Source organism: Tachypleus tridentatus, chromosome 12 (genome assembly GCF_004210375.1).
Source record: "Tachypleus tridentatus isolate NWPU-2018 chromosome 12, ASM421037v1, whole genome shotgun sequence".
Taxonomy (NCBI): Eukaryota; Metazoa; Arthropoda; class Merostomata; order Xiphosura; family Limulidae; genus Tachypleus; species Tachypleus tridentatus.
In genome coordinates this window covers 42,573,507-42,584,039 of record NC_134836.1, presented here as the reverse complement: position 1 = coordinate 42,584,039, position 10,533 = coordinate 42,573,507, and positions in this window count along the sequence as shown.

Here is a 10,533-nt window from a genome sequence, read left to right as displayed (position 1 = left end):
CTGTAAGTGTAAGTTCCATTAGTAGTGGTGCACCATACAAACTCAGTGCTATGATATATGCTGTCGTCAACCAGCTCAGTTTCTCAGTATTTGGAAGCCAAGACTAAAGTGTTAATCCAACATATATACTGCAATACATATGGGTATTTATCTATCGATAGAAGTGGAAAGACATCATCTTGGGAACATTTCTAAGCTCAATATCACATTTTACCTTCTTTCTTCTCGGTAGTCACTATTAGAAATAATCACATACACATACATACTATATATCTCTCTCTGATGACTCCATGATCCTGTGCTTCAACATATACTGTATTATAGAGCTGGTTTTCTCCATATCACTCTGTTTGACTGAGCACGTGTCATCTGTATCTATACGATCATTAATTACAGTTGTCTGCATTAATTGGCTACTTGGTTCCATACAACAGTTCACTAAGCTTTAATTACTATGATAATTTTAAATTGCTTGAACAGTTATCAAGTTAGAACTACATGTATGTTTAAAATTATGTATTTAGCTTCGGAAGCAATACAACAACCTTTTAAAATTAGCCTTAGTGATATCACTAGCTTTATCTTCATTTCATCTATCACGATAATTCCAACGGAATAACATAATAACAAAGTAGAACCAACATCACTCCATCTCTGTTCGATCAAATGTTACTTGATCTCTGGACAAGAAATTGCGTTTATTCTGATGGTTTCGTCAATAGTTTACATGATGTCATGATATTTTAATCTTGTCGGTAGTATATCGCGGAATACTACTTGTGTATTCAAAAGCACTGTAACTTCTTTCACAACACAAACTCATGCAGTCTACTGTTCCTGCGTCTGATGTGGTGCATTATGTTTGGTGTTCCTGCAAAAACACACTTTACCAGTGAACAGAAAAATATCCCCAAAACGATTGGCTGTTTATATTGGTTTATTTACAAAATTTCATTACCAGAGCCATTACAAGAGACATTACTTAGATGAATCAGAAAAAGAGTTTGTAAAGTCACATTTAGTCGGTTACCATTCACCAGAGAAAATTCAGTATCAACTGTTCCTTCCTATTGATGATTTCACTCATGATACTGTGTAAGATCAACTGGTTCTGGATGGCCCTGTATCAATCAGAAATTATATCTTACATCTGAATACCTTTATCAGTATCTACCAAGAAACAATCAGCATCAGATAACTGGGATGGTTATTGCACTAACTGATGCAATTAGTTTCTTGCACTTTTCTAACTTGCTAGTCACATCTGAGCTGGGTTCCATTAGTTTTATAGAATTGGAGTGGTGGTGGCCATGGCTCACTGACAACCATTCTGTATCTTCCGAGCAACCAGATAGAAAGAATAATTCTATCTTACTGTCAGTTCGACCAATTGTGGTTCGGCCTTTTCTGTAATCATGATGTCTAGGCGTATACAACATTGGTATCTTTTTCAGCACAAACAAAGGAAGCCCTGATAACTCTCTAGTGTTCATTAAGGTTGTGTCAATACTGAGATATATCAAGTGCTGATTTGGCTTCTGGAAAACATAAGCTCTTCATCATGAAAGCACCTCATGAAGGCAATATAGATGAGGATAATAGCCACTTGTATCTGCAAGCTTTTTTCATTTATTATAATTAGTACGAGATTACTACTTCAAATTTGTTTGCTACAGATACTACTACTGTAAGGATAAGGATGTCTTTCACACCACAGAAGTTTATGAATCCTTTTATCTGGCAGTAATTCATTAAAATTTTCAATAAAGACATCTTTACGATCTGCCGACGCCAGTGGGACATGCCTTCCTATGTAGACAGCATAGATCGTACACAAACTTATGCATCTAGAATTCACCAGAAGGGATAGCTTAGTTCTTTGCCGAGCCAAAACATCGACAGAATGAGTTTCTTATTCTTTAAGTCACAATTCAAAAGTAATTTTCTAAATTTTGAGACGAAACACATGAAAATAAAATTTTCTAAGTCTGCGTGAGAGTAGGATAAGATTAAATCTTACGTTAATAGTCTATGCTTTACGTATTTAAAGAAAATTATACGCAACAATGCTCAACATTATGTATTTCTAAACCACTAAGTAATAACTACGTTTTCTGATCCTTAACTACTGTCATTTGTTTACAATACGAAATAGAAATGATATTAAATATATCTCAAATGAAACGTATACACATGTACAGACGTACAGATGTGGTATATTAAGTATCTATCACAAATTAACATTGCATTTTTCTATGTTGTTTTTGACCAAGTTTTCAGTCACAGTTTTGAGCAACCTTTTTCAAGTATTACTGTCTATCGAGTATCCGACTACGTGAAAGATAGTATGTAGAATATTAGTTTTCCACCAATTGCCTTTAGTTTTACTAAGTTCCCATTAAAAGTATTTTTTGAACTTGGCAGGCAGCTTTATGGCTAAAATTAGACAAAAAACAGTATAAAAGCAGTTTAATTATATACTGGAAGATAATGTCCTTATTCCCTCCACCATACCCAAAACACAAACTATTTTTTATTACAAATATTCGTCATAATATAATTACACTTGACATTTCGTAAAGTACGTTTTTTTTTTAAATAAGGCCATGCCATGTTTTCATAGTTAAGTTCTTGCTAAAGTATTATGGCCAATTTTTAATAAGACAGATGCCTTTATCCCTCTACCTTATGGTCTGGCTTATTTTCATAACGTTGACAACAAGAACGAAACAATTATGAGATCACAGTAATGCCGAAACTCAGGCATTACAATGAGTCTATTTATCAAAACCATTTGACAAATCTGTTACAATATCAAAACAATCTATTGCTTCAGTTCAGTGTGCAGCTGTCAATATAATCTCAAACATCGATCAAAGCAGTTAATGCCTAGATATAACACCTAAGTCAATCTAGAGATATCATTAAATCGCTAAATCATTTAAAAGAATAAAGAAAACGAAATCAATTAAAGAAAACAGTTATAGGGTACGACCTGAAGAATCTGCCAAAAATAATGTGTTTTCCATCTGTTTTATGCACATACACACATATAGTCTAATGTAACTCCATAGGTGAAAAAAAAAACTTTAGTTAAATGATCGTGAACACGAAATAATGATCTGATCTTTGTCATTAGTTAGATAAGGGATGTATCCATTGTGCTATATCTACAATTAGAGAATGAACACAAACTATTTTTAAACGGAGTGAACAAATACACATGTTAAATAACGCAGTTAGAAAATAGTGTTTCATAAAAAACCTAATACCATATTTATTTAGTCAATCAGATGTAGATATTGTACATCAGGTAAAACTGTACAATAAGTATTTATAGAGCATAATACACTTAATGTTTCAAAAAGTTCTCGTTATACATACGTAATAAAACAGAAATAAAGAACAGATTTGAGATTAATCTCACTTTTCAGTCATGATGACACCTAAATGAATAATAATATACTTGGATGAAAAGCCCTCTTTACTTTTGACCTTGAACTCTGATCTACTAGACGCAATAATTTTGGATGGTCATGACATTAATATTAAAGAGCCAGATTTAGAACTTGTTATTTTTGACCGTGAGTTCCCTCTCAAGAAACAAAAATATAATAAGACTTTTTGAGCACTCATAAGAGGAATTGAAACATAGATTGATTCAAAGTATTGTAATTTGAAATTTTATCATCTCAGCTGAAGGGAAAAAATAGAAGAAAAATAAATCAGATTTCTGAGGGAAAAATAATCAAATTATCGACTATTTAAACCCATTTTTAGAGAAAATACTTTCGTTTATCTGAATTAATATTATTCTTAAACTGTTTAAGTGCCAGTTTTAGGTATTTATCGTACATACACACACCAATATATCACACATTCTTCAGGTGGTGATCCGAAATTATATCAAGGATTAAATTTTAATTGAATCTCGTCACAAAACATGCCCGCTATTTCATCAGTGGAGGTATTACAATGTGACGATCAATTACATTTTTTAATGGTTAACGGTGAAGGGTTTATACTAGCTGCCTTTTCTTTATCACTTCAAAATTAGGGACGGTTAGTGCATATAGCTCTCAACTCTGCGAGATATTTTTTGGTATGTGTTAATATCTTTTTTTATACAAGGAGTGAGCGAGATTTTTGTATAGGAAACCCACACAGGATTATCTGCTGTCTCCACCTAGAGGAATCGAACTGGTGATTCTGGCATTGTAAATTCAAAGGCTTACCACTGTTCTACCAGAGGACCATATAAAATGGAAGTGATATTCATATTTTACAGGCGTATTACGAAGTAAATTTGCAGCTAAATACATTTCTGTTTAAACTAAGATTTCTTATTTGTTCCTTTAATATTTTCTGCATTATAGCTGAAAACACAAAAACTATTATTAGATGCCACATGAATAAAAGAATTTGTTTAATATAATTATATTTTTATTTGCTGTTTTATCGATTATTCTTATGTTCTATATTTTCTTATTACCGTTGGTCATTTACGTTATCGTGTTAGGTAGTAGTTTTCTACCTCCAACAACTGAAACAGAACATATGTACGCATATGAAGAATTTTGTGACCTACGTTATAAAAACAAAGTAAAAGATCCTACACTCAGAACATTTTATACGTAACAGCCAGCTATACCGAAAAAAATCACATAATCAGATATGTTTCTAGCTGTGATGTCAACAAAATGGATGTATTTAGAAGAAACACACGTGTATAAGTTATGTAACAACTTGAGTAACCTAATATGTTAAAACGTTCTAAATGTTTGTCATTTGTATGACTATACAGGGGAAAAAGTTGCACTTGTTTTAATTTGGTCCATGATAATAAAATGACACAAACGTCGAGATACAGGCTGAGTTTCAGCTTGATCGATCCAATTATATAACACTGAACGAAACGCATACAGTTCTGGTAAACATACAAATAAGACATGATTGTAATATAAAAGTTATTTTTACAATATGTTTAAAGCCATATAAAATTGAAAACAATAGTAGAGAAATTCTTTATAGTAATTAGATTTTAATATTGTATACAAACGATTGTAAAAATTCAAGTATTATAATTTATTGTTTTAAAGTGGTTTTAAAGTGATACTTCGTATCACAAAATAGTAATGACCTAAATAATTAATATAAACTTCCTATGTCACTAAGTGTACCACATCATTCTTATAACAGTTAAAAGTCATCGTTAGTTTTAACGGTATGCAAAAGTTCAGTAATAAATAAACACCTTTGTGATAGAAGTGTTCATATCAGTACCTCACACAGTATAAACAAAGACATTAATACATGCATTTTTGTGTGTATAGAAAATTGTATATATATATTATAGATACATACATATTTATTATATATATATACATTAGACGCTTTTATTTAGGAAAAATCATGTTACCAATTTCAGGCCAAATAAATTAATCCTGTATCACGTGCATCATGTCCTGTAATGCTGACACTCAACAGCTAGTTTTGACACCTTTAATATAAAGTCCATGTGTGAAGGCTCAGCTTGGACAATTATATTTGTTTTATGGAAACTGAAATTATTAGAAAACTACTTTAGCTTCTCTCAAAAATGAGAAAACAACAAAATATAATAATAAACTGTCTTTATTTTACACACACTCCATTTATTCAATGATTATATATATATTATGATATATATAGTTTTCCCTACAAAAGATGTCATTACTGGTAATGTTGAGCTTGTAGAGCATTGTTATAAATAAGAGACCTGGACGTCCCCTTTTGGTATTTTGGGCTTTATTGCATGAATCGTTTGTCTGATGCAGAGGTACCTGCGCTACACGACGAATTAAATACCATTTCCATACAGGATCGGTTTCATGTATTTCGATATCAATCTTTTCGCTTATTTGAAACTTCATTCATGGAATTAAGGAAGTAAATTTGAAATGGTTTCTGAGGTCGAGCCGTTCGTCCTATTTCTGTTCATTGATTTATTTAAGACCAATCTTTAAAGGGTTCACTTTACCGAATTTCGTTGAAATATGTCTAACTAGCTCCTCACAACTACTTGTCATACCAAGCAGACAACACTGCTTTCTATATACGAACGGGAGATTCACATATCCAATCTCAGCTAAACTTGCAGTAATAAATAAACAGAATATTAACATATTCCTATTCATTTAAAAACAAATTTGTCAGAGTTTAAAATCACAAATAAAGTCGTTATTCGTGTCTAAGTATATGAACAACATAGTAATAAAACAATTTCAATGACATCCTAAATACATATAACGTTTTCCAGCAAAGCTGTTACAAAAATGCTTCGTGATTGAAACCTATAAATTAAACCACTCACATTTTTCAACATGTTAGCCTTACGGTTCTGTAAATCTAAAATAAAGCAGAAAAGTAAGAATATATCCAATTTATCCAAATATGTATCTATAAAGAAATTGACCAAAGCTTCTTTGTTTTGAACTTCGCACATAGCTACACGAGGGCTATCTGCGCTGGCCATCCCTAATTTAGCAGTGTAAGACTAGAGGGAAGGCAGCTATTCATCACCACATAACGTCAACTCTTGGGCGACTTTTTTACTAACGAACAGTGGGGTTGACCATCACATTATAACGCCCCCAAGATTGAGAGGGCGAGCATGTTTGGTGTGACGGGAATTCAAACCCGCGACCCTCGGATGACGAGTCAGTACCTTAACCACCTGGCCATGCCGGGCTATTCACTCAAGCACTCCCGTTTTATCCTTAAATATTTGTTAAGTTTCAGTACGAAGTAATTCAAGCTATATCATTTGAAACTTCAAAATTGTCACATTAAAGACCAGATATAAGGGTATTTCTGGTTGGTAAAATACTAATAAAATCAATACCAAATTTTCCATCAAATGCTGTTATAGTGATACAGATTTAAGAAGAAAACACTTTTCAGAATAACCCCAGAGAGTTATTCTATTTGTGTTAACAATACATTGTATATTCTCACTGTGTACACTGGACGCGTAAATGTAAGCAGATTTATGATTGCTGAAAAAAGAGTAACTAATTGTAAACAGGAAACTGGAAAAAAAATTACTGTTTTTGATGGCGACTTAGTAAAGTTCCGACTGATAAGTTATTCGTTACGGTTGACGGAAAAGACTCCTGTTAGAGCATGTGATTTTGTTATTCGTTCTTGTGTGAATTGTAAATATTCGTAGGCTTTCTTTGTAACTCAACTACTGCTTTGAGGAATCTTTAAGTTTTATTAAAGGAAACACTGAAATTTCATTTCTAATCTACTAACTTCCAAGTGAATGACTCATAACGTATTGAATAAGTAATTAGGTCTTAAGGATTTCAGCACTGTATGATTCGGCCGAATTAATTGGCTTTTAAAGAAATGTTTGTGTATCATGGCGTCAAGACTTCACAGGTCATTAGTATATGTACAGTGCCTTTTCGCGATCGCATCTGCGTTTAATTTAATTGAGATAAAGATGCTGTGTTGATTCAGCCGTAAAATGTTTGCTATTAAATATATTATTTGAAAAAAAAAGAATAAACGAATAACTAAAATGTTACTAATCATTTATCATCTTTCATAACGTTTCAGCAGTCAGTAGAAAATAAACGAAGGACTATTGTGAAAACGTCGTAAAAAATAACACTTGAAACAGATGTCGCCCGAAGAAACGTTTAACATCATTTATGTTATTATTATTTAAAGTTTCTAAAGACTCACTAAATGCGTGGGTCTCACATGAAACTAGAAATGAGTGAGTTGAAACTTTAACTCAGCTTTGGGAAACAAATATAAATGATACAAAAACAAACTTTTGCATTATACAACATAGAGATTAGCTTATTTTAATTCAATATTCTTATACGCGCATTTCTAGTAACATGCATTAAACTTTTCTTTTAAAACATAAAGGTTATTTAACCTTATCTCACGTACAAATACGCGAGAATAAGCAGCAGAATTAATAAAAGTTTATCTGTTCTTTTTGCAAAGATAGAATACATGATGCGTCCCGCATTCGTTAATACTAATAACCAAAAAGTATCGCTAAATCACATGTAATTACAGCTACAGAAAAGTTAACTTTCTTTAGAGTTTGTTGTGGTTCCACCTTTAAATAATTTTGTGATTTGTTGTTCCAGCCAGTGTTCTACTAGTACACCTACAGTCGAAGTCCTGCTGGTACATTGATCATTTTATAAACAGTGAACATTTCAGATTGCTTTTTATAATCACTTTCAAATGATTCACTTACCCATTTTTAATTTCTAAACTTGAAGGAATGAAGTGTTTTCTAAAACCCCCCACCCTGTCCGAAGGCTGATAATATATTATAATAGATAATATTCACATAATAGATCATAAAACACTAATACTAACATTAATCAAATTTCACTAACGACGCAGATAATGTAGTAATACGAAAAAATAGTTCCCTTAGCCCTTATCTCTAAGGTATCTTTTTCAATATTATCTAACTTAGAGACTTTAACGGAATCGCATAAATGTTATAATTTTAAAAAATATCGAGTCTGTGAATAACAGCAGAAATTACACGAGCTCAAGTGAAGCATTTTTGAATAGAAAGGTTGTTGTTGTTTGTTTTTTTCAGAGAAACTGCCTCATGTCTGAGGTTTGTATCAGTCAGACTTAGTTGAATTTTAGTGTGAATGTAAAAAACAACTCAAAAATTGTGTGATATTGTGGAGAACCTAAACATGTAAGTATAACTGAAGAAGCAGGAAACGTATGGGTCGTACCTTAATAAGTTTTTCTTGGATTTTGAATTAACTGATTTCGATGTAGAGTTATTTTTGCTTAAGCAGGAATTAAACCACGAATTCTAATGTATAAACTCTCGAGCTTATTACTGAATAAACGAAAAGTGTTTACACATACTTTCAGTAAATATATATTATGAATATCTCATTTGATAGTTATTTAAATGATTATTTAATTTATCAATATATTTTCTCACTCTCAACTACCCACCTTAAATGGTCCGGTATAGCCGGACATTCGACTCGTAAACCGAGGGTCGTGGGTTCGAATCTCCGTCACACCAAACACGCTCACCCTTTCAGCCGTGGGAGCGTTTTAATGTGATGGTCAATCCAACTATTCGTTGGTAAAAGAGTAGCCCAAGAGTTGACGGTGGGTGTTGATGACTGATTGTCTTTCCTCTAGTCTTACACTGCTAAATTAGGGACGGCTAGCGCAAATAACCTTCGTGTAGCTTTGCGCAAAATTCAAAAGAAAGAAAGAAAGAAACCATCTGGGTGGATAGATGAAATATAGTTTAGTTTTAAAATATATTAATCAGCATTGTTTTCAATAGATTTTACAATATTATTCTTATTACATTTTCGTGGCTATTCTGTATTTAGATCCTTTTTCGAGTATTTCACGTAATATTTTATCTTTTATAACTTTCAAGTTACCAGTTACAATATGTTTATGTATTTTCGTTCCGGGTTATTCATCTATAGTCGGTCCGGCATGGCCAAGCGCGTTAAGGCGTGCGATTCGTAATCCGAGGGTCGCGGGTTTGCATCCCCGTCGTGCCAAACATGCTCGCCCTTTCAGCCGTGGGGCGTTATAATGTTACGGTCAATCCCACTATTCGTTGGTAAAAGAGTAGCCCAAGAGTAGGCGGTGGGTGGTGGTGACTAGCTGCCTTCCCTCTAGTCTTACACTGCAAAATTAGGGACGGCTAGTACGGATAGCCCTCGAGTAGCTTTGAGCGAAATTCAAAACAAAGAAACAAACAAACAATCATCTATAGTCACAGCAGATTAAAGCTGGTTAATTTAAAGTTATTTACGTTTTAAAATTTTAAAAGTAGAAATAGAACCACTCAAAATTTTTATATTAAAGAACTCTCAACCAGTACTATTAAAGAGATCATAAAAAATGAATGTAAGAAAACTTGAAGCGTACCTAATTACTTGAACTCGCTGTCTTTCCAGTCCAAGCATACAGGATAAAAAAAGCAGTTTGGTATTTGATAAACAAGGTAGTTGTTCAAGATCACCCTGAATAAAAACAACGGCCTCTAGTAAGGAGTTTTCCATAAATGAAGATTTATTATTTAAAATAAATTTATATATGTTATTAAAAATATTAAAAACATTTCTGTTAAATATCTCTGTATTCATTATTTTTAGTTTATTTATGAATAAGAAAACATTATCTATAAAAGAGTTATTACTATTACACTCCAAAAATTATTTTAAGTTGTAATATAATAATTAACATTATATGGAGTAAATCAAGGATGGGAATATTATATGTTCTTCTATCATTAAAAATATTCATTGAAATTAAATCATCCGTGTAACGGATTGTATAGTTAAATTAATTAGGATTTAAACTTTTTAAAACTAAATATTCATAGACGAACAATTACAAATTGGCAAGATTTCAAGAAGATTTACTATCCATTGAAATATTCACCGTTTGCTTATAGACCTGTTTATTAAAAATTGTATAAATATTATAAATGCATAAGTACAGTAT